The sequence below is a fragment of the Lynx canadensis genome, chromosome B1 (assembly GCF_007474595.2).
Source record: "Lynx canadensis isolate LIC74 chromosome B1, mLynCan4.pri.v2, whole genome shotgun sequence".
NCBI classification, from domain to species: domain Eukaryota; kingdom Metazoa; phylum Chordata; class Mammalia; order Carnivora; family Felidae; genus Lynx; species Lynx canadensis.
In genome coordinates, this window is record NC_044306.2 from 145,656,394 (window position 1) to 145,684,142 (window position 27,749).

Genomic DNA, 27,749 nt, shown 5'->3' on the forward strand with positions numbered 1-27,749 from the left:
TTCAATTTTATTACATTCCTAGGGATCTGAGGCAATTTATTTGCCTATTGCTTATTTATCTTTAATTATTACAGTAGTTATTTCGCACCATACTTTTTTTTTTCAACGTTTATTTATTTTTGGGAGAGAGAGAGACAGAGCATGAACGGGGGAGGGGCAGAGAGAGAGGGAGACACAGAATCGGAAACAGGCTCCAGGCTCTGAGCCATCAGCCCAGAGCCGGACGCGGGGCTCGAACTCCCGGACCGCGAGATCGTGACCTGGCTGAAGTCGGACGCTTAACCGACTGCGCCACCCAGGCGCCCCTGCACCATACTTTTTAACCTTTCAGCCACTGAGGTTGGAGAGAACTTGTGTTGATCATCCCCCAAGGAAATTTCTAGTTTCCTTCTTCCCATTTTCCTTCTTTCTTCTCTTCTACCTTCTCTCTCTCTCCTCTGCCTCTCTCCTTCCTTTGCCTTTCTCCCTCCAGTCTTTTATTCACTAATTCCACAAATATTTCTGTTTATGCTATGCTGTATTAGGGTCTGAGGATATAGGGCTGCGTAAGAATAAGGTTGAATAAGGTCCCTCTCAGGGACCTTACAGAGGAGACAGATACTAGTAATGCAAGCAATGGTTGTAATACAGTGTGTTTAAGGCCATGATAGCAGTAGACACAGGACACTGAGAGAGAACATCATAGAACGGCATGACAACATGGAGGTCAGGTAGGGCTTCCTTTCAGTTCATTCATAGAGGTTGAGCAGACGATAAGCAAGTGAAGTTGGATAGAGAGAAGGGAAAGATCGTGACTCCACGTGCACACCTTTTAGCTTGGATCCTTGATATAGAGGAAATTTACACATGCACACACACACACACACACACACACATTTCTGTTTTTCTCTTTGAAATGTTGACTTCCTTTCCCATCTATCAATTCATATCCGCGTTGAAAATTATTGGCGTACTACGTACCCCATCTACTTATCAGTTAATCTGGGATGAGAGGGTGTGAGACTTAATTTTTCCGACCCTACTGTAGTTCACTGTTTCTTATACTGTATGATCCGTTTGAAGGGTGACACAAAGCCTAGACAGAAGCTTAATCCATAATTCTCCCAGCCAATACACAAGGATATGAATTCCTTCATTCCACTTAACTTTCTGCTGTGGGCAAAACTTTATTCTTATCTTCATCAAGTAACTTCTCAACTCAGCTTCCACATCAGACTCTCTCAAGATATCTAAAAAAAAAAAAAAAACAAAAACCAAAAACAAAAAACAAACCATGGATGGACCTACTATTTCCCCAGGAATTTCTGACTTGGTAAATCTATGTTGGTACCTAGGTAGCTCTACTAAAACCCAAAAACAAAAACAAAAACTCTAACGATTTTGATGTTGAGACAATGTTGAGAACCAAAGTTTGACAAATGCTCAAGTGGTATCCTCTGATGGAAGAGTTTTAACACTTGGAGTCACACAAATTTGACTCTGAATTCTGCTGCTGTCACATACTAATTGTGTGACCTCAGCCAGGTTACCAAACCTCTCTGAGCCTCCGATTCCTCATCTGTGACGTGGATACATTGTACACCAGGCTTGTAATAAAAGTGGAATTTGGGAACCATCCTTTCTCAGCTGAGCTAGTGAACCAACCAGAACAGGAATAACCTTTTCGCATTTCTCAGTCCCTCCTGCAGATGAGGGGACACTGAAAGTGAGGGGGTCAGTGGGGACTCTGACGCTCAGCACATAGTGGTGGTCATGCCTTTTTTGGAAGTAAGATTTCTGGAACACCTATTTTATGCAAGGCTCATTTAGCTTTTTTCTGAAATATCCACAAATCTCTATCCCTTGTGATATTTCCTAACTTAGTCTCCGTTGGCTCTCTCTGTTCTAACAGGCTCCCACTGGTCATCCTGGCTTTATTCTCATTTATCTCCAAGGCACACAGTCATACCCCTTCCCTTTGGAACTCCTTCTCCGTGATCCCATTAGAAGCTCCTCGGCAGGGAGAACAAAGCCCCAAGAGTAGTTTACTTCTTCATGTTTACCTTCACCATCTCATTGTTGGGCAAGGACTGTAAGGAAACATTAACGGTTCTAAACAAAAGCTTCTATGTTGCTACCTTTTACATAGGACACTCAGTGTGCCTAGAAACCCCTTCTCCCTGTTTCTGTCTAGCAAGACAAAATGTTGAGTCGATCATTCAACATTTGAATTTGATTCGACAAAATGTTGAATCAAAGCATGGGCTGCTTTGAAGACATTTCATTTACTTCTCAGATCCCCCTAAAGTGTTATGTAATTTCACTTCCATTTCACCAAACCGGAGGTCTGAGGAGTTGAAGGTTTTATGGGAACACCCTCCCCTGCCCTCCCAGAGCCCTCTGTCCGTTCTGTAATAACTGCCTTTTTCGTATTGAAAGGGAAGGGAAGGAAGGAAAGAAAGATGGTGGGAAGGAAGAGAAAGAAGAAAGAAGAAAGAGAAGGGGGGAAGGAATAAATAGATTTGAATGTTTCAAAGTAGGTACCTGAGTTTCAACATCGTATTCTAACGTAGCACAGTGCTGGGCCTGCTGTTGTCAGATATGTAGGCCAAATGAGCAGAGTTATGACTTCTTTGTTTCTAGATGCTACATCTGTTTTTTAAACGAACAGTATCCATTCCTTTACATCAAGGGCTATAATCAATATCTAAGTAATTTCAAATTCAGTCCAACCATCCTCTCCAACTACTGAAAAAGGAGTACATTGAATTTTCATTTAGTCTATACAACTACTCTGACAATCTTACCTTTGTCGTTAGAACAAAGTACATCCCCCCCCAGTGCCCGCCCCCCATCAGCCCTACCCACTTCTACACTATATCCTCAATAAGGATAGACTAGGTATGAAACGAACAAAACAAAGCAAAACAAAACCAAAAAGGCAACTCTGGAGAAAAATCCATTAGCAGAGCTTCAGCTCCAACAAAATAGTGTTTTTGCTTTTATAAAATGGACCACCATTTACAGGAAACACACCCGGCTCTCAAAGCCTGTCCCCCTGTTAAATGCTGTCTTGTGTTAAGAGTTAATTATATTTCTTTCCAAACAAACTCAGGGGCCCTCTGCTTTTTTGAAGATAGCTTTGCCTTTAGAAGTCCATGGATATGCTACATGGTATCGAACTGTGTATCATAGCTCATAACAGTCCTGTGATTTGCTAAACAAACAGTCCTTGCTCAATAAAACACAGCAAACGTTTCAACCAAAAGGGTGCAGCTGTATTAGAGAGGTTTGCTATTCACACATTTCAGTTTTGCAGTGATAAAACAGTATTAAAACATGCAAGCTCTTTAAAATTGCAGCTGCCAGGCCAAATGAGGTTTATTTCAAGAGTGATTAAAGGTGAGGGTATTCACCTCACATTTTAGGATGATTCCTGGGAAGGCAGCTATGAAATTAAAAGAGAGAGAGGTCAAGGTCATGGGGGCATGGACTTTGAGTGGTGCAGTTCTTGAATCTTGACCTGGATACTTTGTACTGAAAGCAGAATGCCTTCTGAAAAATGCTTCTATAAAAACAACATTTTCTTTGCCCCAGGTAGCCCTTTCATTAAAATACAAGACCATCTATGATCTCAAAATTTACTTCTTGATGATTAGAATTTCTCATCAACAAGGCATTGTCTAATCGTTCAAGAGCCACTTCCTAATGAAGAAGAGTGGCAGAAAAGTAGAAATCAGGACTTGATTTTTAAGAAGAAGAGTTACTTGTAATTATTGGAGAATCTAACCTACCTAAGTGATGAATGACAACAAGCTGCACTCAGCTCATTTTTATACCAAGGAGGTTTTTTTTTTTCTATTCAAACTATATTTTATGAAATAGCAAGATATATAGTTAGTGTATAAGGTGTGCCTGGAGGTCTAAGAAAAAATCTTAAGTTTTTAGTTTTCCTAAGACCTAGATGGAAAAATGGTCAAAAACAAAAACAGAAACAAAACTCAAAAGAGTGTTGGAAAATAATACATTGAGCTCAGTAACAATGAGCTGAGTGCAATTCGAAAGAATAGTGGGGTACAATTAGCAAAGAGTGTAAGAAAGGAGATCAGTGAGTGTGGGTGAAGGTGCAGTGAAACAGGTGGTCTCACTCACGGGTGGTGTGAGTATGTTAGAAGGAGCTTTCTCAACAAGGCTCTGGCAGCCCCTGTACAGAATCTCTAAGATGTCATGAGAGGTAATGCCATTTCTGATCATCTACTTTAAGGGAATGATTAGAAAACGAACCTTTGCACACAAACACGCTTATGGCAGCCTAACTTAAACAGCTATTAACTTGAAACAAACTCAAGATCCAGCAGGAAAGGAGTGGTTGAGGAAACAGGATGCATCATTTAAAATGGTATTTATGGGGGCGCCTGGGTGGCTCAGTCAGTTGAGCGTCCGACTTCGGCTCAGGTCATGATCTCACGGTTCGTGAGTTCGAGCCCCACGCTGGGTTCTGTGCTGACAGCTCAGAGCCTGGAGCCTGCATGGGATTCTGTGCCTCCCTCTCTCTCTCTGCCCCACCCCTCTTTGCACTCTGTCTCTCTCTGTTTCTCAAAAATGAATAAATGTCCAAAATTAAAAAAAATAATAAAATGGTATTTACCGAGATTAGTTGTTCTTATGGGAAATGTTAATAATATAATTTTATTTGCTGCATGCTATAAACTAAGTAAAAGATTTTCCTCCTTCTCCTAATACTAACAAAAGTCAAAATTATCTGGCACTTGACATGTGTCAAGCACTCTTATAAGCCCTTTATATGTAATAAGTTATTTAACTCTTGAAACAACCTTGTAAGATAAGTGTCCTTACTATCCCCACTTTACAGATGAGGAGACTGAGATTCAATAACTTGGTTCCTGTCACACAGATAGAAAGTGACAGGGCTGGGTTTTTTATTTTTCTTGTTCTTGTTTTTTAATTTTTTAATGTTTATTATTTATTTTTGAGAGAGAGAGAGAGCAAATGGGGTAGGGGTAGAGAGAGACACAGGGTCTGAAGCAGGCTCCAGGCTCCAAGCTGTCAGCAGAGAGCCTGACATGGGGCTCGAACCCACAAACCATGAGATCATGACCTGAGCCAAAGTCGAACGCTCAACTGACTGAGCCACCCAGGCGCCCCAGCTAGGTTTTTTTTATTTTTTTAATTGAGATATAATTCACATATCATAAAATTCACTCTTTTAAAGTGTGTAATTCACAAAGTGAAGTTCAATAGACACTGGTCACAGGAAGTATCTTTGAAGTAAGAGGGATTACAGACCAGAATTTTCTGGAATCTGGGCAATTTCCTTGCACATAGTGCATGAAGACAAGGCACCGTGTTCTTTTCTTTCTTTCCTATGGTATCCCAGGGTCTAGCAGGGTGCCTGGCCCCTAGTGGACCTATTTTTTTGTGTGAGTGAATAAATAAGTGCCCCCGTGACCTGGAAACTAATCCTCAATACCCAGGAGCCTGGGTTTCCTGATTCCACACTGCCTCTCTGCCTTTTGGCCAAAGTTGAGCTTCTGGTTTCTGAACTGCCTACCTTGTTCAGACCCACTGCCTTGTCTGTCTTACCTGTGCATTGTGACTCAGACTGACTGTTGACTGGGCTCTTGACTGCCAGCTCCATTTGAAGATAACCTAACCCACTCCTATGCTGACTGTCTGCTCTGCTCACTCAGCTCTGGCTTGGCTGTCTCAGGGTGGTTTCCATCTTGTTCCCATTGTGGCCAGCCACGCCTACCGCCAATGGAAAAATTCTCTTTGGGCTGGTACGGTTTCATCCCATGAATGTCCCCTTACTTATATTTCCTAGTCTCATCTCCACACATGGTTAGAGGAGTGAGGGATTTGGCGAATGTAGAAGCTCCAGAAACTTCCCTCCTGAAAAGTGCCTCTCTCTTCTGTCTAGAAGGCCAGAAAAGACTTGGAATGTGGTTTAGATTTGGTTTGAAGTCAGGAATGTGCTATAAATAAAAAAGTTAAAACAATCACTATTCTACCCATTTTAAAAAGAAAGCATGTGTAAAAGTATCGCCTATGACTCCAAACTTGTCCTCTCACTTAATCTAGAAGGCTTCTTTTTAACCATCTAAGTAGACATTTCTATGTGAATACCTCATTGTTAAGCTCAATGGCAACAAAACCAAACTTGCCATTTTTCTCACTCCATCTCTCTTTCCCACTTACACTAACTGAAGCCGCTATTTACATAGCTATGTAGTCATTCTTAACTCATCTCTGCCTCTCATGTTCTCGAATTTATCTAGATAGTAGTCTCAAAGGCACTTTTTTTCTTTTGAAATGGCTTTGGCATTGACTCCTGGTTTTTGATACATATCCCAGAACTTACCGCTTCACCATACATGACTGTGTTTCTCTGTTGACCCCAGTCGCTGGGGAATCTTTTCTCTTATATGTTTCTTTCATAGCATTGTTAGAATAACTAATAAAGACTGTTTTTACATTATCCATGTCCACACTTCTCAATGCCTTTTTCCTTAAAGTATCAAATTGTATGGCCCCTATTTTTTTTAAATAGTCATAAGTGTTTTATTTTATTTTATTTTTTTTAATATATGAAATTTATTGTCAAATTGGTTTCCATACAACACCCAGTGCTCATTATGGCCCCTATTTTTAATTTTTTTTTTTACATTTATTTATTTTTGAGAGACAGAGTGAGACAGAGAGCTAGCGGAGGAGGGGCAGAGAGAGAAGACGACACAGAATCTGAAGCAGGATCCAGGCTCTGAGCAAGCATTCAGCACAGAGCCCGATGTGGGGCTCGAACCCATGAACCGTGAGATCATGACCTGAGCCGAAGTCAGACATTTAACCGAGTGAGCCATCCAGGTGCACTGGCCTGTATTTTCAAAAATTCTCCACTATCTTATCCTAACCTACCAATATAAAGCAATTGGTTATTATTATTATTATTATTATTATTATTTAAATTCAAGTTTGTTAACATACAATACAGTCTTGGCTTCAGGAATAGAACCCAGTGATTCATCTCTTACGTATGACACCCAGCGCTCATCCCGAAAAGTGCCCCCTCCTTAATGCCCATCACCCATTTAACCCATCCCCCACCCAACACCCTTCCAGCAACCCTCACTTTGTTCTCTGTATTTAAGAGTCTCGTATGGTTTGCCTCCCTCATTATTTTTATGTTATTTTTCCTTCCCTTCACCTATGTTCATCTGTTGAATTTCTCAAATTCCATATATGAGTGAAATCATATGATATCTGTCTTTCTCTGACTTATTTCGCTTAGCATAATACACTCTAGTTCCATCCATGTTATTGCAAATGACAAGATTTCATTCTTTTTCATTGCCAAGTAGTATTCCATTGTATATATATACCACATCTTCTTTATCCATTCATCAGTTGATAGACATTTGGGCTCTTTCCATACTTTGGCTATTGTTGATAGTGCTGCTATAAACATTGGGGTGCATGTGCCCCTTTGATTAAAAATGCTGATTCAAAGCAATTGGTTTCTAGCTCTTTAAATCTTTCCTTGACTTTAGACAGGCTCATTGACCTATATGTACACTATTACCATGCCTGTCTCTGAAGCTTTGCTCTATTTTCTTTGTCTAGAATATCCTCTCCAATTCCTGTCTCCCATCTCCCACCAAACAAAATCCCTCCCATTTTACAAAATTTTCCTTTTCAAGGAAAAACATATATAACTTAGTCATCACTAATCAGATATTGATAGTCTGTGCAGCAAATACTGGGGTTTCTAACTACATGCATTACAGTGGATTTTAACTAGTCACTCACTTCTACTTTTTCTTCAACATCAGTTGACCTTCTTTCCTGAGAAAAAATGTAATTCCTTTTATGGTCAAAATTTGTGCTATCTAATCTTCTTGTATTTTCTTTTATCTAGCATATGTGCACAACAATTCCTTTTGCTTTAGTGATTGGGGAGGAGAGAAGATTTTACCCAAAAAGAGAACACTTATCATACCCTTCTGAAGAACTTTGTCATTTCCTTTGTATGACATTTGACCCAGAGATCAGGGTGATCTTGTGGTCAACCATTTTTGGTTTTGTGTCTTTAATGGTATTCAGATGAGATGTTTAACTTCTAGCTTTGAATCTTTTTAGACATTGGTATCAGAATATTTCTTTTTTTAGGTTTATTTATTTATTTTGAGAGAGAGTGTGAGCAGGGGAGGGGCAGAGAGAGGGAGGGAGAGAATCCTGGCAGGCTCCATGCTGTCAGCACAGAGCCCAATGCGGGACTTCATCTCATGAACCTTGAGATCTTGACCCGAGCTGAAAGCAAGAATTGGATGTTTAATTGACTGAGTGCCCCAGTATCAGAATATTTCTCATTTTACTCTTGGTGTGTCTGCTGATAATCGTTTGGTGCGCAAGGGCCACCTTTGAAAAAAGAGAACTGTCAATTGCTTCTCCTATAATTATGATCTTATAGGTCATATCAGAATATTCTGGGGCTTGAGTTGAGACTCTTCATGTAGGCATCTGTGATTATCTCCAAAGCTAATGCCCTCTTCCTTCTAGGTATTTACCTTTCCCTCTGCCCAGAAAACCTTCTTTCTTTTTCTTAACTACTATTTCTGTGCCAAATTCCCTCCACACCATCCTCAGAATTTCCTTCTCTTCTTCCAGTGAGCCACTTGGAACCTACAGGTGTGCATCCAATATGCTCCCTGAGCCCTTGCGTGCTCCATATCATAGCCCTTAGCAGGTGGCGATGTTATTGCTTGTTATCTTGACTAAATCTCCACTAGATTGTAAACACTGGAAGGCCAGGGAGTAAGCTAATCTTTTTTGAGCAATTATACCTTTCATACACTCTTGGTGTATGAGATGAATGTAAACTATACAGCCATAAATCCTTACAATTTAAGGATGACTGGTTAGATCTCTTACATTAGTTTTCCATAGTTAATTCTTAACAGAATTTTCCTATAATAGAAAATTTTTCAACGATATATATATTCAATCATATATATTATTTTTAATCATATATAATGGGAAATTCCATAAAGCATGGAGTTTAGTTATGTTTCTCTCTAACTCTCAATGCATTCTTTTGTCACTATTCATGTGCTGTACATTGTTGTAGCAATACTATTATGTTGTTTTACTTAATCTCACTGACTTTATGCACATACATCTTTATTTGAACACAGTCCCTTCAAAAACAAAACCCAAATCTTGGATTTATTGTAAATAACGTCAGCATTCAATCTCTAGTCTTTTGAGGCTGCTTGTATTTCTTCCAGGACTTATGTTTCTAAGGAGATAGGTTTGCTTCTTTTTATTTGGATTCTGTAAACAGCAACAATTATGAACTTTACACTTTGTGATTGTTGGCAGAACCCTTAGTAAACAGTTATACAGGAAACTTGAAAGACAAGTAAGTATGTAGGATCTGGTCATTGGATCATGGTGATTACTATTAAGTTGGGTTAGCTTTACTGAAGGGAAGATTTTTTTTATTATTATTATTTTTTAGAGAAGAGAGAGAGAGAGAGAGAAAGAGAGGGAGGGAGAGAAGGGGAAAGCATGAGTGGGGAAAGGCAGAGAGAGGAAGAGAGAAGTTCAACTCAAGCAGGCTCCACGCTCAGTGTGGAGCCCGATGCAGGGCTTGATATCATGATACTGAGATTACAACCTGAGCCAAAACCAAGGGTTGGACACTCAACTGACTGAACCACCCAGGTGCCCCAAAGGAAAAATTTATTTAAAAAGTGCTTTCCAAGTCAACTCATCATCTGTCTAGTGGGAATTTGTGTCCTAGAACAAATGGAGTAATCATTTATTTAAGTTTTCAAGTAAATACCCTTATGGGTGGAGGGCCTATGGTACAAACTTTTACTCAGATTTCATCATAACAGCCATCACACCTGGAGAATCCATTATGCATCACGGGAACTCAAGGTTGGGCTAGAATTTCTAGGAAGTTAGGATGAGGCGGAGTGAGTGGAAAAATCTCACATGTTTGTTAAAGATTAAATTATTCTCTTTACAGAAAAACTGCAAGTGGCAGAATGAGTCACGTTCAGCCTAGACCCCAAAATGGCACCTCTGGGCATTCTCTAGGGTCAGCAGATAATTTGTAGAACTGTGCAGAGAGTTTCCTACAAGGTGTTATGATAGGTTGTGTCCCCAGACCAGCAGTATGAGAAAACTAATGGCCTTTATCTTACCTTAGTGAGTCATGTGAAGAAGGAACCTTCAGTAACTGGCATTTTCCTCTGTGCCATCACTGCTGGGATTTGTGTTTCATCACATCTATTGCTTACTTGTCTTATCCTGTAACAAGTGAAAATGCCGTCTTGTTTGACTAGGAGTTTGTGTCACAGCCAACTTTCTCCTTTATAGTCAAAAACACATTCCTTTGAGGAGAAAGACTCCAGTAACCTGTAATGGTTGTGATGACTCTGTGAGGAGACAAATGAGGTCTTCGATAGTCACACATCAGCAACTGTTTTGCTGAGACCCAAAGGATTGTGAGGGTAAACTAAACATAATGACATTGTTCTATTGCCTTCTGGCTCCGTCAATGCTTGGGGACAGAAGACACGGTTGTTATAAATAGTGCCATGCCCTTCAGAGCAGCCCTTCAAAAGCTTGGAGGCCTGGACGTAAAACGGGTCCCTGAAAGAACAACCCATTAGTCATGGTATTAAAGCCAGTACTCTAGGTCTGTGTTCATTTTCAGCTTTTCCGATATTAATGCATTTAAATATCTCAGGAGAGTTCACTTACCCCATCAACCCCTGTATAAAAACAAAACAAGACAAAACAAAAAACAAAACAAAACAAAACATAAACAAGCAAAACAACTCAAAGTTTTAAGTAAAACTTTCCAATTTGGCAGAGGTGGTAAAATAATTTTCACCAGTTACTCAATATGATAATTATTCCCACACTTCTGGAGCAATGACAATGGACAAACCAAACCAGAGCTTGGAGATCAGTGGGTTCAGAGACCCAGGATCAGATCTTAGCTTTGCTGCTTCGTAACCTGGAAAAAGTTGCTAACCTATCTAGACTGCCATGTTTTTTTGAGTGTATACTTCTGAAGAGATTGTTATGTGATTGGCATGGTCCTAAGCACTTTATATTTAATTTCTATGATGCTATCGGGTGAGTAATGTCTCTCTCTTCACTTTAAGAGTGGGGAAAGTGAAGCATAGAGAGGTCAAAAGTTATCTGAGGGGATGAAGGAGGAGGCAGAACCACCATTCGGACCCCAGCTGGTATGACAGCCACTGCTACTGGCCACGGTGCAATGCACTATGCCAACCCACCGCTCCCTTACCCACACACACAACGAAAGAGGTCCTTGTGAAGAGCCCATGTATTTCTTTCTCTTGTGCTTAGTGTCTAGTCAGTCAGTGTCTAGTCAGTAAAAACTTAGGTATATCTACTTCAAAAATAACTAAGGGTAAGAAAGCTTTTCTTGAGAGCTAAAATCTTTAGCAAGATTACTGACTTATAAATGAAATTTTTATTTGCCATGGGTCCCCAACAGACTCATAAAAATCTTCCAAAATTATTTCTTTCCAAAAATATTTCAAAATACTCTCTGAGGAGAATTATTACCTAAATTCTAAGTCTTTCACTTTGGCCGGTGCTGAGCTGATGCCCTTGGAGCCTTAATGCACCTTATCAGTTTTTTTATACTCTCTTCAGATCTACTGGGTTAAACTCTTGGACGTATATACTATGACTTATTTTGGGAATTTTTAACTACCAATTATAAATTACCAATTTATTTACCAATTATACCAATTTACCAATTATTTATTACCAATTTAATTACCAATTATAAATTAACTTAGAAGAATCAATTTGCACGTGCTCTGTTGAAAATCGAGTTCTGGTTGAACTTTTAAAAAATCTTTTTCCCATCAATCATCAAACGGTGTTCCTGATGTTTACATCAATTCTTCTAAGACCGTGCATTGTTTGATGGCCAAGCATGGGGGTGAAAAACTTGATTCATCCAATTAATCTGTAATCAGTGATTCAGAATGCTAAGTTTAGCCGTATGCTAGGTAATGATGGAGAAAACCATGAAGAAAGCATATTTACAGTAGGGAGATTTGAAATGAGAGCTAAGTTTTCTCTTTCTGTCTGTCTTTCTAATGTTTGTGAGTGTTTGCGGGGGCCTGTTTGTGGGAAAGCTAAAAAAAAAGATGACTTTGAGGAATAAAGAGAAGTCATTAAAACCTTGTTTAATTACTCATTCTTTCCAAAGTTTCTAGGGGAAAGTTGACTCTTGGTCTACTTATCCTTTTGACAATTTCTTGTGAAATGCACTTGGGACACCTGCCTCACCTTTCACCTCACTGCTGTTTCCCATTCTCTTGTGACTCATAGCAGCAATTCCACCCCTTCTTAAAAAAAAAAATGTGTGGCAGCTGCTCTGGAAGCATTACTGAGTCGGTCAGAAGTGAGGCAGGATGCCAAAAGGCTGATTCACTCCCCAGAACATGGAGGAGGACAATTAGAGAATTAAAGGTCGTAACGTCAGTTGTGGCAGTAAGGGCTTATACAGTGGTTTATGCAAGCTCGCTTACTACCTGTGACACCACAGGAAATTCACCATGATTTTGCCTTCAAACACCTATGTTACTCTTGTCTTAACCTGTTTGGTCTAGGTACATATCAGGTAAAAAGACTAGGACCATCCTTCCTAAGGTTTTTTGGACAAGTTTTAAAATACAAAGGAAAAAAAAAAAAAAAAAGGTCAGCGAATTACGTTTAGGATCTCTTCTGTTTCATTTTTCTTGGGACACATCCAACAGGGTAACCAAATTCCTTAGGTCAGGGTTCTAGAGTAGGCCCAGAAAATTTGGATCAAGTACACCCAGGTATGTACTATTAAGTATTATAATTGTCTCATACATTTGCACTGAGAAACATTTCATTATGAAACTTGAAGTACCTAAAAAATAATAATCATAATAAAACCAAGAAAATACATAAAAAAAACCCGGGTACACAGAGCTCCTATGTAAAACTTTAATGTACATATTTGCGTTATTCTGACTCTAAAACCCAATAAGGTGGGTCTATTTCACTGAAAAAAAAAGTTAGAAAAAAAGGTTAAAAATACATGAAGACAACTAGAGCGTAGTTTGTTTGATCTTTGGTTCATTCAGATATCTTACCCAGTGAATCAGAGCTTTTTTCCTATAAGTGAAGATTAATAGATCTGTATTTGATTTCATTGTAAGGCTGATAGAACAGTCTCTCTACCACTTAAGTCTCCGTTTTGTCTAGGGTCACTTTCTCAAACATGAGTTTAAATTCACCTGCTCACCTCTCACCTTTTCCAAATGAGAATTAAGCATGAATTTACATAGGTCAGCCCCTACAGTTGAGGGCTTGAGTAGGGTTTGAAACACCACCTGACCATCTTTCACATGTGAAGCATAGAGCTTTGGCAACGTGTTACGTTCAAATGGACAAATGAGAAGTTTGAGCAAAGGTGCCAAGCATAGCATCTTTCTCCCACTGTCTGGAGTGGGAGAGAGAAATTGGAGGACACAGAGTTGAAAATAACCGACATGAAAGCGGTGTGGAGAATCAAAGCTTACGGATCAATACGTAGAAGACAACAAAAGTCAATGAACGTGTAAGAAGAATGCTGACTGTAGGTGAGCATTCTTCCCATTGGTCCATCCCTCTTTTCTGTGTTGTGTGGTTGCCCATTTCTATGTAAATAAAGCATGGAGTCTTGAGGGACTCCAAACTTGTCAGGTGTTTTGTGTTTTTTTTTTTAATTTTGACATTTAGGTTTTCTATTCTGTCTGAGAAGCTGCTTTTCTTCTCAGCAAGGCAATATTTTAACACAAGGGATGGTAAATTTCCATGGTACAGATGGTGTCTTTATTTTTTCCTTTGTATCTTTGAGAGAAGCAAGTGCTATGTTCTGAGTAAGTATCTAAAGTTGGGGTTTCTAGAAGCTCTTCCCTCAAAAAAATGGTACCTCATTTTTTTCTCATATTTTCAAACAAGTTGAGAAATAATCAACACGGAGGTCCAAATATCATCTTTACACCTAATAGAGACTAGTTGGGAGACCTGAGATTTGTTTGTTAATCAAGTGGACTTGCTTAGTTAGATTCACTTTAGTTGGACTCACCGACCCAGTCCCACCAATGATGGTAGAGTGGGCCACAAGGATGGGGCTTGTCTAAGTAGTACTTTTGCCATAGAGGCATAAAGCAGAATTTCTGCCTCTATGGGCAGATTCATTCTCATGAGGAATATCTAGGAGCCGAGTCAAGCAAACCCAGTTATTCCTCTATTTACCAGTCAGATAAATCAGTCACCTCCTTAATACGAGATGAGTAAAGGTGATAAGAGAGATGCAGAGTTATGTAATTTGAACTCCTTTCTTAGGAAGGAAATAGTAGGCTTTAGCAAGAACTGTGCTCCACCTATGTTTGCCCTTGATGGATATAGTGGATGGCCATTCATGGGCACATCATATGTTTATGACTGTGCATGTTACATATGCTATAGGATGCTTGATGCTGGAGATGTTTTAAAAGAAATGATCGTAGTAGAAATGGCTAGTTTATTTGTTTTGTCATAGGATGTTGGTGTTTTGTGGTTATTCCTTTCCCTTCCAAATATAGGTTTCCATAAGTAGTTACATAACCATCCTATCACTTCCCTTCCTGTTTAAATTGCTCCAGTGGTTTCCCACTTAGATGTAATCCATACTCTTTATGATGCACAAGGCCTAAAAGGCCTCTACAGTGTGGACTTTGCCTTCTCTGAACTCCCATTTCTCCTTAGTCACTCTGCTCCGGAAACAGAAGCATTTGGCTGTGCTTGTTTACAATTTTACATACACATGTTTAAAAAAAAAAATTGGCTATATAAAGTTTATTTCTACTTCAAGTGCACTTGCTGTCCCCTTTGCCTGGAATCTTTGCGTGTTTGAGTCCTTCGTGCTATTTAAGTATTAGCTCAAATGTCATTTTCCCAGAAAGGTCTTCCTAGATCATCTAGTTGGAAGTAGTCACCCAACCACCCAGTCACCTGATTGCTCTACTGTGTGCATAGCCCTTACTGTCTTCCGATGGTTTTGTTTGTTGCTTATCATTTATCTTGTTTCTCTCATCAGGGGACTGAAAGCTCCATTAAACCAGTGGGGCTGTCCATCTGTTCACTTTTGTACATCCCAACCATGCACTCAGTAGGAGCTTGTCAGTCTTTGATGAACAAGCCAATAGTTCCCCTCATCCCACTACTGCTGAATAAAAACAACACCCTGTATATACAGCAAATAGCTCGCTCAAAGGCCATGCCAAAGCATAGTGTCAGTCTTGGATTGATGAAGGTGAGGATGCATTTCTTAACCAGTTTGGAACCAGCTAACAAAAAGGAATACAACATGTTAACCAACACACCTTGACAAAGTTGAGAAAAATTCCTATAGTTCATAAAACTGTATGAGATTTCACTGGTTAAAAGATTTGAATGGCTGGAAAGAGTTTCCAGGATCCAAAGCAATTTCCATGCAACATTTCTTGTTTCATCAAAACTGTATTGAAAAGACGGGCGTGGAAACAGACCAGCTTTAGTTTGGATCTCAAGCATTGTCTGTAAAAACAAAGGCATTATGTAGATTTCAAAGACCAGGTGTGCTATTTTTTGGGCATAATGAACCGGTGTAGATAATCAATTCCTGGGTCTTATATTTGGACCACCTCTTATGACTGGCTTTTAGGGAAATGACATGGTATCTTATGTTTGGAGCTGTAGCTTGGCCTTCCATTTTCTCCTTTATTTACCCTAATGGACCAACATTGGAAAAGTTGAGTATTTCAAAGGTAATGCTGATGGAACGGTTGAATGTTATTTGAAACTGAATTTCAGTTTTGGAGGTTCTGTTTGTTGTGCATCTCAGTGTGTGCAAGTACGTTTGAACTCTTATGGCACTTCCCACCGAGCAAACCTGGTGTTCTAGACAAATCTGGACTAATACATAGTGGTTAGGACTAATGTGATAAGAAAGCCTGAAAGGTGGGGCCTCCTCCCAGGGCAGGGGCAACTCACAGGTGTAGGGCATGAAGCCAGGAAGGGAGCAACTAAATATTTTCCTCTTTTTCATAACTTTAAATTATACAATTATATTTATACTTAATGTATATTTATCTGTGTATCTTTAATTCACACCTCTTCAGTTTTCTAGCATTAGTTGCTTTTTCATAGCTAATCCTTATTAAATCTTACTTTCCTTACTGGCACAAGAACAGACACTCAGATCAATGGAATAGAATAGAGAACCCAGAAATGGATCCACAAACGTATGGCCAACTAATCTTTGACAAAGCAGGAAAGAATATCCAATGGAATAAAGACAGTCTTTTCAGCAAGTGGTGTTGGGAAAACTGGACAGCGACATGCAGAAGAATGAACCTGGACCACTTTCTTACACCATACACAAAAATAAACTCAAAATGGATGAAAGACCCCAACGTAAGACAGGAAGCCATCAAAATCCTCGAGGAGAAAGCAGGCAAAAACCTCTTTGATCTTGGCCGCAGCAACTTCTTACTCAACATGTCTCCAGAGGCAAGAGAAACAAAAGCAAAAATGAACTATTGGGACCTCATCAAGATGAAAAGCTTCTGCACAGTGAAGGAAACTAAAAGGCAACCAACAGAATGGGAGAAGATATTTGCAAATGACATATCAGATAAAGGGTTAGTATCCAAAATCTACAAAGAACTTATCAAACTCAACACCCAAAAACCAAATAATCCAGTGAAGAAATGGGCCAAAGACATGAATAGACACATCTCCAAACAAGACATCCAGATGGCCAATTGACACAGGAAAAAATGCTCAACATCACTCATCATCAGGGGAATACAAATGAAAACCACAATGAGATACCACCTCACACCTGTCAGAATGGTTAACATTAACAACTCAGGCAACAACTGATGTTGGCAAGGATGTGGAGAAAGAGGATCTTTTGCATTGTTGGTGGGAATGCAAGGTGAGACAGCCACTCTGGAAAACAGTACGGAGGTTCTTCAAGAAACTAAAAATAGAACTACCCTATAACCCAGCAATTGCACTAGTAGGCATTTATCCAAGGGATACAGGTGTGCTATTTCAAAGGGACACATGCACCCCCATGTTTATAGCAGCACTATCAACAATAGCCAAAGTATGGAAAGAGCCCAAATGTCCATCGATGGCTGAATGGATAAAGAAAATGTGGTATAAATACAATGGAGTATCACTCGTCAGTCAAAAAGAATGAAATCTTGCCATTTGCAACTACATGGATGGAACTGGAGGGCATTATGCTAAGTGAAATTAGTCAGAGAAAGACAAAAATCATATGACTTCACTCATATGAGGACTTTAAGAGACAAAGCAGATGAACATAAAGGAAGGGAAACAAAAATAATATAAAAACAGGGTGGGGGACAAAACAAAAGAGACTCATAAATACGGAGAACCAACTGAGGGTTGCTGGAGAGGTTGTGGGAGGGGGGATGGGCTAAATGGGTAAGGGGCATTAAGGAATCTACTCCTGAAATCATTGCTTTACTGTATGCTAACTAATTTGGATGTAAATTTTTAAAAATAAAAAATAAAGTTAAAAAAATAAAATAAATAAATGGAAAAGTTTTCTTACTTTCCATTTCAAATTGTTCATTGCTAGCACATAGAAATACAATGGATTTTTATATATTGATCTGAACTCTTTTATTAGTTCTCATAGTTCTTTAGTGAATTTCTTGGGATTTTCTATATACAAGATCATGTCATATGCAAATAAATGAAGTTTTATTTCTTGCCTTACCAAAAATAAATAAATAAATAAATAAATAAATAAATAAATAAATCTTACTTTCTTATTCTCCACTCATGTGCCTGTAGTTCAGGAACACAGATTCATTTAGACTATGCCTCATGGATTTCTGGGGTCTGTACTGGATTTCTGAAGTTGGCTCAAGGATCAAGCTGCCTCATGTTAATATGGAATAGTCCAGGCATGGACAAGATAGTGTCATAAGGGAGATATGCCAAGAGCTCATTCTGTCCCCAACCCAAATACCTCCAATTGTGGGTGCCTGAAAAAAAAACTAAAGAAGCAAAATTAATATACCTAGGTCCAAAGGGGATAAGCTAAATTCAGCTTTAAACTCAGAGCAGTATCCACAGGAGGAACCTGAATAGTGCCTCCCCCTCGAGTTGAAGGCAGCAAGCAGGATCCAGTAAGTTAAACTCCTTTGGAGAGCAGTCTGCCTTTGGATATGTCATCTTTATTCATCTCAGGGTCAATCCCTTTTAAATTCCTCTTCAAAGAGACAATTCATGGGCTATGGGCCCGGGTCTTAGAAATCTCTCCCAATTTAAAATTCTACCCTCTTGGCAAGGATTGTCAAGTAAAGAAATAAAGTTTGTGGAAATAAATTAAGATTCAGTTGTTGACCACCATGTTATGTCTCATAGCATGAATAAAAGCACTAAATGTTTATTATCATCTTTAGTATAGAGCTGTCAGAAGTCTACTCAATGAGTACAGGGATTTGGGCTTATTCACTGTTGTCTAGAAAAAGTACCTGGCAAAAGATCAAAGCATATTTCTTGAAAAATTGCATCAGTGCATTGGTGAAGATTTTACATGCTGTCATACTTGTTGGAGTCGGAGAGTTCATTTGGCCCTAATAAAGAAACTCTCCTACCTCAGGTCTCAGGGCAGATCAAAAAAGGGAAACGTATCCTCATGATCTCTGACCTATGTGACACTCATCATTTTTGACTTACAAACGCTTAAGAGTTTGACGAACAGAATGCCTAACCATTCATCCCTGCCACTTCCTGTCAGCTCATGCATAGATAACTCACTCAACCGAGAGAACAGATAACCTGCGGGCTAAGCCTTCCACCAGTTGCATCACTCAGGAAAATAATTGACCAGAGAAGGAGTCTAGCTTTTTCTTGCACATAATGGGTAGGAGAGTGCAGAGAACAAGGGACCTGCTATAGAACTCTTTCTGCATTTCAAGTAGAAATTCTCACTTGAGCAGGGCAGAAGAAAGACATCACATAAATCATTGACATTGACTTCCTATGGGAATGGGCCCCTCTTTGACTTGTAGCCCCAAGTCTTTGCGCAAATAGAACCGGTTAGCCAGCAGTTACCCCCAGAGGAAGCAGTACAAGCATCTCTCTGGATACTTGATGGCACTTGCTGCTTTACTCTCCCACTGAGTTATTTGAAAGTAGCTAGCCTTCTGCATACCTAGAGAGAGTCTAATGATTTCTAAAGATGTAAGACATTATGTAGCTTCATCTCTAAGGAAAGGCAGTAGGAAAAGGATTCTGACTCTTATCTGTGTCTTTCCTCTCAGCGTTTTGTGCCAATTTCTAGACATGTATACGGAGTATGATCTCAGCAACCAAACAGTTATCAGAGCATTTTTAGTTATCCACAAAAATTTAGTCCTAAATGTGGACAAGTCAGTGTCGTAAGAAAGAAGATTTGTGCCATAGCACAGAAGAAATCAAGAATTGTTGGTTTTATTTAAAAATAAAAAATTAAAAGCTAAAATTAAAAAAATATCCCTTACTAGTGAATGAGCATTATTTTTTTATTTTTGTTTAGATTTGCTTTGGAGTCTCTAAACATTTCCCTTTCTTACTGAGAGGCCTGAGAAAATTAAAACTTAAAAGCTTAAGTTACGGGAAACTGAAACCTAACCAAGCTTAACCAGCTTGTTCCGCTTCTGTACAATTGCTTGGCGTGCCCATGTATTCCTGATCAATCATTATTGCCTGGCACATCCGTATATTCTTGATCAATCATTGTTGCTTGGCACATCCGTGTATTCCTGATCAATCATTGTGATACCCGTACCCCCGGTTGTGGTCTGACCTAAAGGCAGGAACCAATCGAATACTGTTAAGTGTCCAACTTTAAACACCAACCAATCGCAGCTCTGTAACTGTGGAAAATTCCTGATTTCCCCATGACTTGTTTGTACCTGTCTATAAAAGGGGTGTAAAAACCTCTCTCAGGGCCTCTTGGCGTCACCGGCAATGGGGGCGCAGAGGTCCAGGTTCGAACCTGCAATAAATGACCCTTGCTGCTTAGCTTTGACTCTGGACTCTGGTGGTTCGTTTTTGGGGGTCTCTTAGACTCTGGGCGTTTCATTACGTCTTCCAACTCTTGGCACCTTACTTTACTTCTTTCTTTAAATGGTTATTTATTTATTTTATTTTGAAAGAGAAAGAAGTTTGGGGAGGGAGGGGCAGAGAGAGAGAGAGAGACATTGGATCCCAAGCAGGCTCCACGCTGTCAGTGAAGAGCCAGATGGGCAGGGCTCAAACTCACGAACCACAGTCACAAACTGTTAGATCATGACTTGAGTCAAAATCAAGAGTTGGACGCTCAACAACTGAGCCACCCAGCCGGCCTGGCACCTTACTTAAATTGATAATATTCAGGACTCCCTTTTGTGCTATGAGAGGATTTGTTGGAGGGATAAACATATATATATATATATATATATATATATATATATATATATATCTCCATGGCTAATAATTATTCGATAGTTATTGTGCTCCAGGCTCATGACATCTCTCTGAGACAGGTTCTATGTTGATCTACAGTTTGGAATAAACATTAAAGTGACAGAGTTCTGATTAAAACCAAGTTTTTATTTGCTCAAAATTGACCATTAAGTCAAGAACTAAAACTATAAGCCCAGAAGAAATTATGAGAGAAAATCTCTGTAAATTTGGGTAGGCAAAGATTTTGAAAGGGCGGGCCTACGCCGGCCGACTCCATCTTGTTCTGTGTCCTTCACCTAGACCACGCCTCCTCCCCATGAGTAACCTCCCACTCACCCGTTCAAACTTCCTGATCAAAACACGCCCAGCGACCTGCGTAACAGGACTCCGACCCTTCCCCAGCCAATCGGCTGAGGCCACAGCCATTACCTCACCAACTACCCCTAGGCCCCAATAAAACCTTTGTGCTTTTGAAACTCGCTCTCTCCCTGGTATCTCACCGCTGCATCGGTGCAGGTAGGGGATTGAGCTCGAGCTAGCTCGAATAAAGGCTCTTTTGCTTTTGCATCGGACTCGGCTCCCTGGCGGTCTTTGGGGATCACGAATTCTGGGCATAACAGTATAACACATTTTGTTTACCCATTTAGAAGTTGATTTTGGTTATATTTGTTTTGGAGCTGCTTTTTTTTTTTTCTTTTCAAATTTTTATTTAAATTCTAGTTAGTTAACATACAGTGCAGTATTGGTTTCAGGAGGAGAATTCAGTGATTCATCACTTACATACAACACCCAGTGCTCATCAAAACAAGTGCCCTCCTTAATGCTCATCACCCATTTAGCCCATTCCCCACCCACCTCCCTTCATCAACCCTCAGTTTGTTCTCAATTGTTAAGAGTCTCTTATGGTTTGTTTCCCTCTCTCTCTCTTTTTTTCCTTTTTCCTTTTCTTTTTCTTTCTTTTGGAATTTATCAATAACCAAACTCTAGAAAGAGCCCAAATGTCCATTGACTGACAAATGGATAAAGAAGATGTGGTATATATACAATGGAATATTACTTGGCAATCAAAAAGAATGAAATCTTGCCATTTGCAACAATGTGGATGGAGCTAGAGGGTATGATGCTAAGCAAAATAAGTCAGTCAGAGAAAGACAAATACTATATGATTTCACCCATATAGGAATTTAAGAAACAAAACAGATGAACATAGAGGAGGGGGTCTACTCTTTTGAAAAGCTGATAATATGAATAAAGTATATGCTTTTTTTTGTTTGTTTGTTTTTAACCTATGTTTTCATTTCTTTGGAAAATACCTAGAACTGGGAATGTCTAGTCTTATGGCAAGTGTATGTTTATATAGAAATTACCAAACTCTTTTTCAAACTGACTATATCATTTTGCATTCCCACAGCAATATATGAGGGTTATAATTGCTTCACAGCCTTTCCATCCATTGGCATTGTTGCTCTGTAGGATTTTGGACATTTTTGTGGGTGGGTAGTGGTACCTGTCACACTTTTAATTTTCATTTCCCAGATGACTAATGATGTTGAACATCTTTTTATATTCTTTTATGCCATCCATATATCTTTTTTAGAGAAATGGTTGTTCAAAATATTTTAAAATCTGGTTATCCTCTTCTTACTCATGTATAAGAATTATTTATTAAGGGCACCTGGGTGGCTCAGTCAGTTAAACCTCTGATTTCCACTCAGGTCGTGATCTCACAGTCTGTGAGTTCGAGCCCCGCATCAGGCTCTGTGCTGACAGCTCAGAGCCTGGAGCCTCCTTTTGATTCTGTGTCTCCCTTTCTCTCTGACCCTCTTCTTCCCACACTCTGCCTCTCTCTCTCTCTCTCATATAAATAAAGGTTAAAAAAAAAGAATTATTTATTAGATAGGACTTTGTCAATATTTTCTCCCAATCTGTTTTTGCCTTTTTAATTTCTTAACATCTTTCAAAACTACAAGGAATTTTTTTGTTTGTGGGATTTTTTGTTGTTTGTTTGTTTTGTTCTGTTTTTCAGTTTTTTGTTTTTTGCTCTAAGAAATTGAAAGGGCAGGCCTACGCCGGCCGACTCCATCTTGTTCTGTGTCCTTCACCTTGACCACACCTTCTCCCCTTGAGTAACCCCCCCCCCCACCTGCCTAACAGGACTCGGACCCTTCCTCAACAATCGGCTGAGGCCATAGCCATTACCTCACCAACTGCCCCTAGGCCCCAATAAAACCTTTGTCCTTTTGAAACTCACTCTCTCTCCCTGGTATCTCACCGCTGCCTCCGTGCAGGTAGGGGATTGAGCTCGAGCTAGCTCGAATAAAGGCTCTTTTGCTTTTGCATCGGACTCGGCTCCCTAGTGGTCTTTGGGGATCACGATTTCTGGGCATAACAATACTAATACAATGGAATGCATCTTAGCAATAAAAAGGAACAGCTCTTACACAAGCAATAGCTGAGCAAATTTCAAATCCTCTGCTGGTTGAAAGAAACCATGCACAGAAGACTGCATGTTGGACTGTACTTATATGAAATTCTGAAAAGGGCAAAGGAGTAATGACAGAAAGCAAATCAGCGTTTGACAGGGGCAGGGAGTAGGGGCAGGAGAATTTGGGGGTATTTAAATCGTCTTTATCTACATTAGTGGTGGTTACATGACTGGAGACATTTGTCAAAGTCCACTGGACTCTACACTTAAAATGGGTTCATTTTTATTACATGTAAATTATGCCTCAATAACACTTATAAAAAATCTAAGTAAATGGGGCAGGATTATACGGAGTGATATTTAAAAGTGGCTTTTCTTCTCCTTTTCTTGTATGTGTTACGCTTACCCCATGATGACCTCCAGCAAAGATTTTTATTTTCAATAAGCTGCCACTGGGGAAGGCACAGATATAGCCCAGAACTGTGCTATCTAATCTAGGAGACACTAACCACACGTGGCTACTTGAATTCCAATTAATTAAAACTAAATAAGATGTAAAATTCTGTTCCTGTATCACGCTAAGTACATTTCAAAAGCCAATAGTTGTATGTGACTAGTGGCCACTGTATAGTGGCAATTAGGGGCAGACAGAGGGAGACACAGAATCTGAAGCGGGCTCCAGGCTCTGAGCTGTCAGCCCAGAGCCCGACGTGGGGCTCAAACTCATGACCCGTGAGATCATGCCCTGAGCTGAAGTCAGACGCTTAACTGACTGAGCCACTCAAGTGCCCCTAGAAGAACACATTTCTAAATAAATTTTATAAGCAAATAGCACAAACAAGAATGTGAAAGACTTCTGATTTACAAAAGTCAAGCTTTGCTGACTATGAGAATGGATTACAGAGGGTGTCACAACTTTCAAGAGAAAGTGTCAGCCCTTTCCTCCCCAAAAGGGACTCATCAAGATCAATGAATCCCCAGATGTTGTTAGCAAGGACAGAGAACATATAAGGCAGATCAACCATCCTCCTTACAATGCCAGGACAACATCCAAGTTCACTCAAGCTTAATCATCTTGGAAAACAGAAGAGGAGGGAAATCTCAAAGGACTAAGAGTTCCTAGAATTTGACGGGATAGCTGCTTAAAGAAGGCATGGGGTTTGTATGGAGATGATCCAGTTACCATGACTTAGCAAGACAAAGTTGTCAGCCACCAACAGAAATAGGCCTTGTCAGAGGACTAGGAAGAAAAGACTGTTGCAGTTCATAAAATTGATCTTACTTTACCGAATCAGAATTTTTCACACATTTTCTAACAGTGACTCAAAAGAAGAAATGCATGTCTTGTCCCAACCTCAAATACATTCACGCATGTGTAATTGAAACAAAAATTTATCCTAGTTACAAGCAGTGCCATATATTTTCTATTCTCATCTATTTTATTACATTTGAAGAAAAAAAATGTTGGTCAAGATCCCTAAACGGTTTCATCATTCATTCGTGGGTCAATATCTACTATAAATACAATGTAATACATTTTTCATTTGGAAAGCAGGAAAGTGAGAATGAGTTAGCATAAAGGGTACTGAGTAAGAGCTAGACCACGTCCTTTTCAGGTCCCTGGGGATAAATGAATTCTAGATGGAGAGTCTTGTAAATTCATCCCTTCAAAAAATACTGAGTACTTAAAGCAAGTCGAGTTCTGTTTTAGGCATTCTAACCACAGATGACATTATTTTACTTATTGTAGTTATGTAATGTATGTTTTTAAGCTTATTTACTTTGAAGGGGAGAGAGAGAAAGACAGAGAGAGAGAGAGGGAGGGAGAGAGAGAGAAAGCACAAGCAGGGAAGGAGCAGAGAGAGAGGGAGACACAGAATCCCTAGCAGGCTTCGCACTGTCTGGGCAGAGCCCGACACGGGGCTCAAACCCACAAAATGGAAGATCATGACCCGAGCTGATATCAAGAATCACATGCTTAACTGACTGAGTCACCCAGGCACCCCATCATACTATGTAATATATTTTAATATCTGGTAGACCAATCTTTGTTAATTACTTTTCTTTTCTAAACTATTCCTAGCTAGTCTCATAGATCTACTGGTGGGCTATGTTGTATGGTGGTTGATCACTTGGACTTTAGAGTTAAAGGGCCTTAATTTAAATCTCAGTTCTACCATCTACACTTGAGAAACTCTAAAGACTCTGAGGGAAAACAGCTCCCATTGAAGATAAACCCATGATGAATATTTACAAAGCACTGGAGGAAAGTTCTTGTGTGTTAGTAGGATCTGTTTCTGGATCCTTTATTTCTGTTTTATTGATCTATTGCTGTGCTAGTTCCAGATTGTTATTATTCAATGTGTTACGGGTATATTTCACCATATGAAAGGATAAGTCCTTCCCTATTACTGTATTTTTCATTCTTCTTGGTTATTTTCATTTTTTGTTTTCCTTCCGAGGAGACTTAGAATAAGTTTATTGGGTTAAGACAACTGACAGTGTGATTTGAATTGCCTTCAGTCTGGGGAAAGACAGCCTTTCTACAGCATTAAATCTTTCCACTCAAACATGTGCCATGTGTATTTCTACCCACGTCTTGTTTTATGGTCTTATTATGCTTCACAGTTTTTGGAGGACTTTTTCTTTCTTTCTTCCTTCCTTTCTTCTTTCTTTCTTTCTTTCTTTCTTCCCTCTTTCTTTCCTTCTTTCTTTCTTCCTTCCTTCCTTCCTTCTTTTTTTCTTTCTTTCTTTTTTCTTTCTTTCTTTCCTTCCTTCCTTCCTTTCTTCTTTCTTTCTTTCTTTCTTTCTTTCTTTCTTTCTTTCTTTCTTTCCTTCTTTCTTTCCTTTCTTTTGAGAGAGAGAGAAATCACGAGCAGGGGAAAGGCAAAGAGAAAAGGAAAGAGAGATAGAGAATCCCAAGCAGGCTCCACAATGTCAGCCTGTAGCCCGATGCAAGGCTTGAATTCATGAACTGTGAGATCATGACCTGAGCCGAAATCAAAAGTTGGGCGCTTAACCAACTGATCCACCCAGGTGACACCTGACTATATTCTATTATAAACTGTAACTTGCTCAATTTTCCAATTTTTTTGTTATTTCTTTTTAACATTTGTACATAATCATTTTATATTCTTTGCCAGGCAATGTCAATATCAAAATTCCTTGTTTATTGCTCTTACTTTCTCTCAATCATGATGACCAATTGCCTTGTGTTTGTGCATGCATGTGTGAGTTATGTGTGTTTATCATGAGTTCTAAATTTACTGAACATAATATATGAGAATTACGAGGCCTAAATTGGTGATGCTTGCCTGTAGAGAAGATTTGCACTAGATTCAGCCTGGAAATCAGTTAAGTGCTCACTTCCTGGGAAGATAATAGTCCCCTGTGAAGATTAACTTCCCCATCTTGCAGGAACCTCTCTGACAGCAGACTAATATGAGCTCTTCTCTGGGCAAACCAACTTTTGCTGCCTGTATTTCCCTATAAGCTTCCTGCTATGGTCTTAGTTCACTTTATCCTCCCTTGTATTTTGTTTTTGTTTATTTATTTTTTTTAACGTTTATTTATTTTTGAGAGAGAGAGAGAGAGAGAGAGAGCAAGAGAGAACGGGGGCAGGTGGCAGGGGGAAGAGAGAGAGGGAGACACTGAACCTGAAGCAGGCTCCAGGCTCGAAGCTGTCAGCACACAGCCAAACGCAGGCTTGAACTCACGACTTGAGATCATGACCCGAGTCAAAGTCAGGCGCTTAACCGACTGAGCCACCCAGGCGCCCCTGTTTGTTTTAGTTTTTGATTTCGATGTTATCTTTGGTAGACTTTCTCAATTTCTAGCCAGGCTAACAATGCATTAACAAGTGTTTGCAAGAATTTATGCTTCATCTAATTATATCTTATTAAGAAGTTCCTTCAAAGTGCCCAGCCCACCATCCTGCTTACAGAAACTGAAGTTTATAATTGTTTTACTAGCTTCTGGAGTTGGCTTATTTCATTTTTATTCTTTCATGTAACAGTAGAAGAGTTTAATGCTTTGAATTTTCCACTGCATACACCTCAGGTACGATTTTATACAATGTGAATTGTTCATCATGACTTTACCTTTTAAAATGTTTTCAGTTGGTTCACAATTGCAGCTTCCCAGCATTAACTAATTCTTGTCTAGATTTTGAAGTTGTGTCTTAGCTCTGCTAGGGCTTGTGAAGTGCGAAATAGGTGCCAATGCTTATGCCAGATGCTAGAAGCAGATAAAGAACTCTTAGAGCCAGTGTGATGATGGTTGTAGTAATCAGGGAGAAAATTCTGGAACAGACGTATATTAATGTAAGAGTCAGAGCCATGAGATTCTATTTGCCCTTCCTGTGAGAAGTTCTCCATTGCTGCCAGATTTGGATCATTTACCTTTTATTGTATTAAGGTGTCTCTTTGTAATAAATTTAAATGTGTAATTGATGAAATAGTGGTTAATTTGCTTATTGAATTTATTTTTATATATGCTTAATGTTTATTTATGGAGCCATAATCTGTTACATCTGGAAAAATTGAGCATCTCTTCATTATTTTCTTCCATTGAAATAGAAGCAAAGCCTTGTGAATGAAACAATTATTTAAAGACATGGTTAGAAAAAGAAATAGGGGCGCTTGGGTGGCTCAGTCGGTTGAGCGTCCAACTTCAGCTCAGGTCACGATCTCGCCGTCCGTGAGTTTGAGCCCCGCGTTGGGCTCTGGGCTGATGGCTCAGAGCC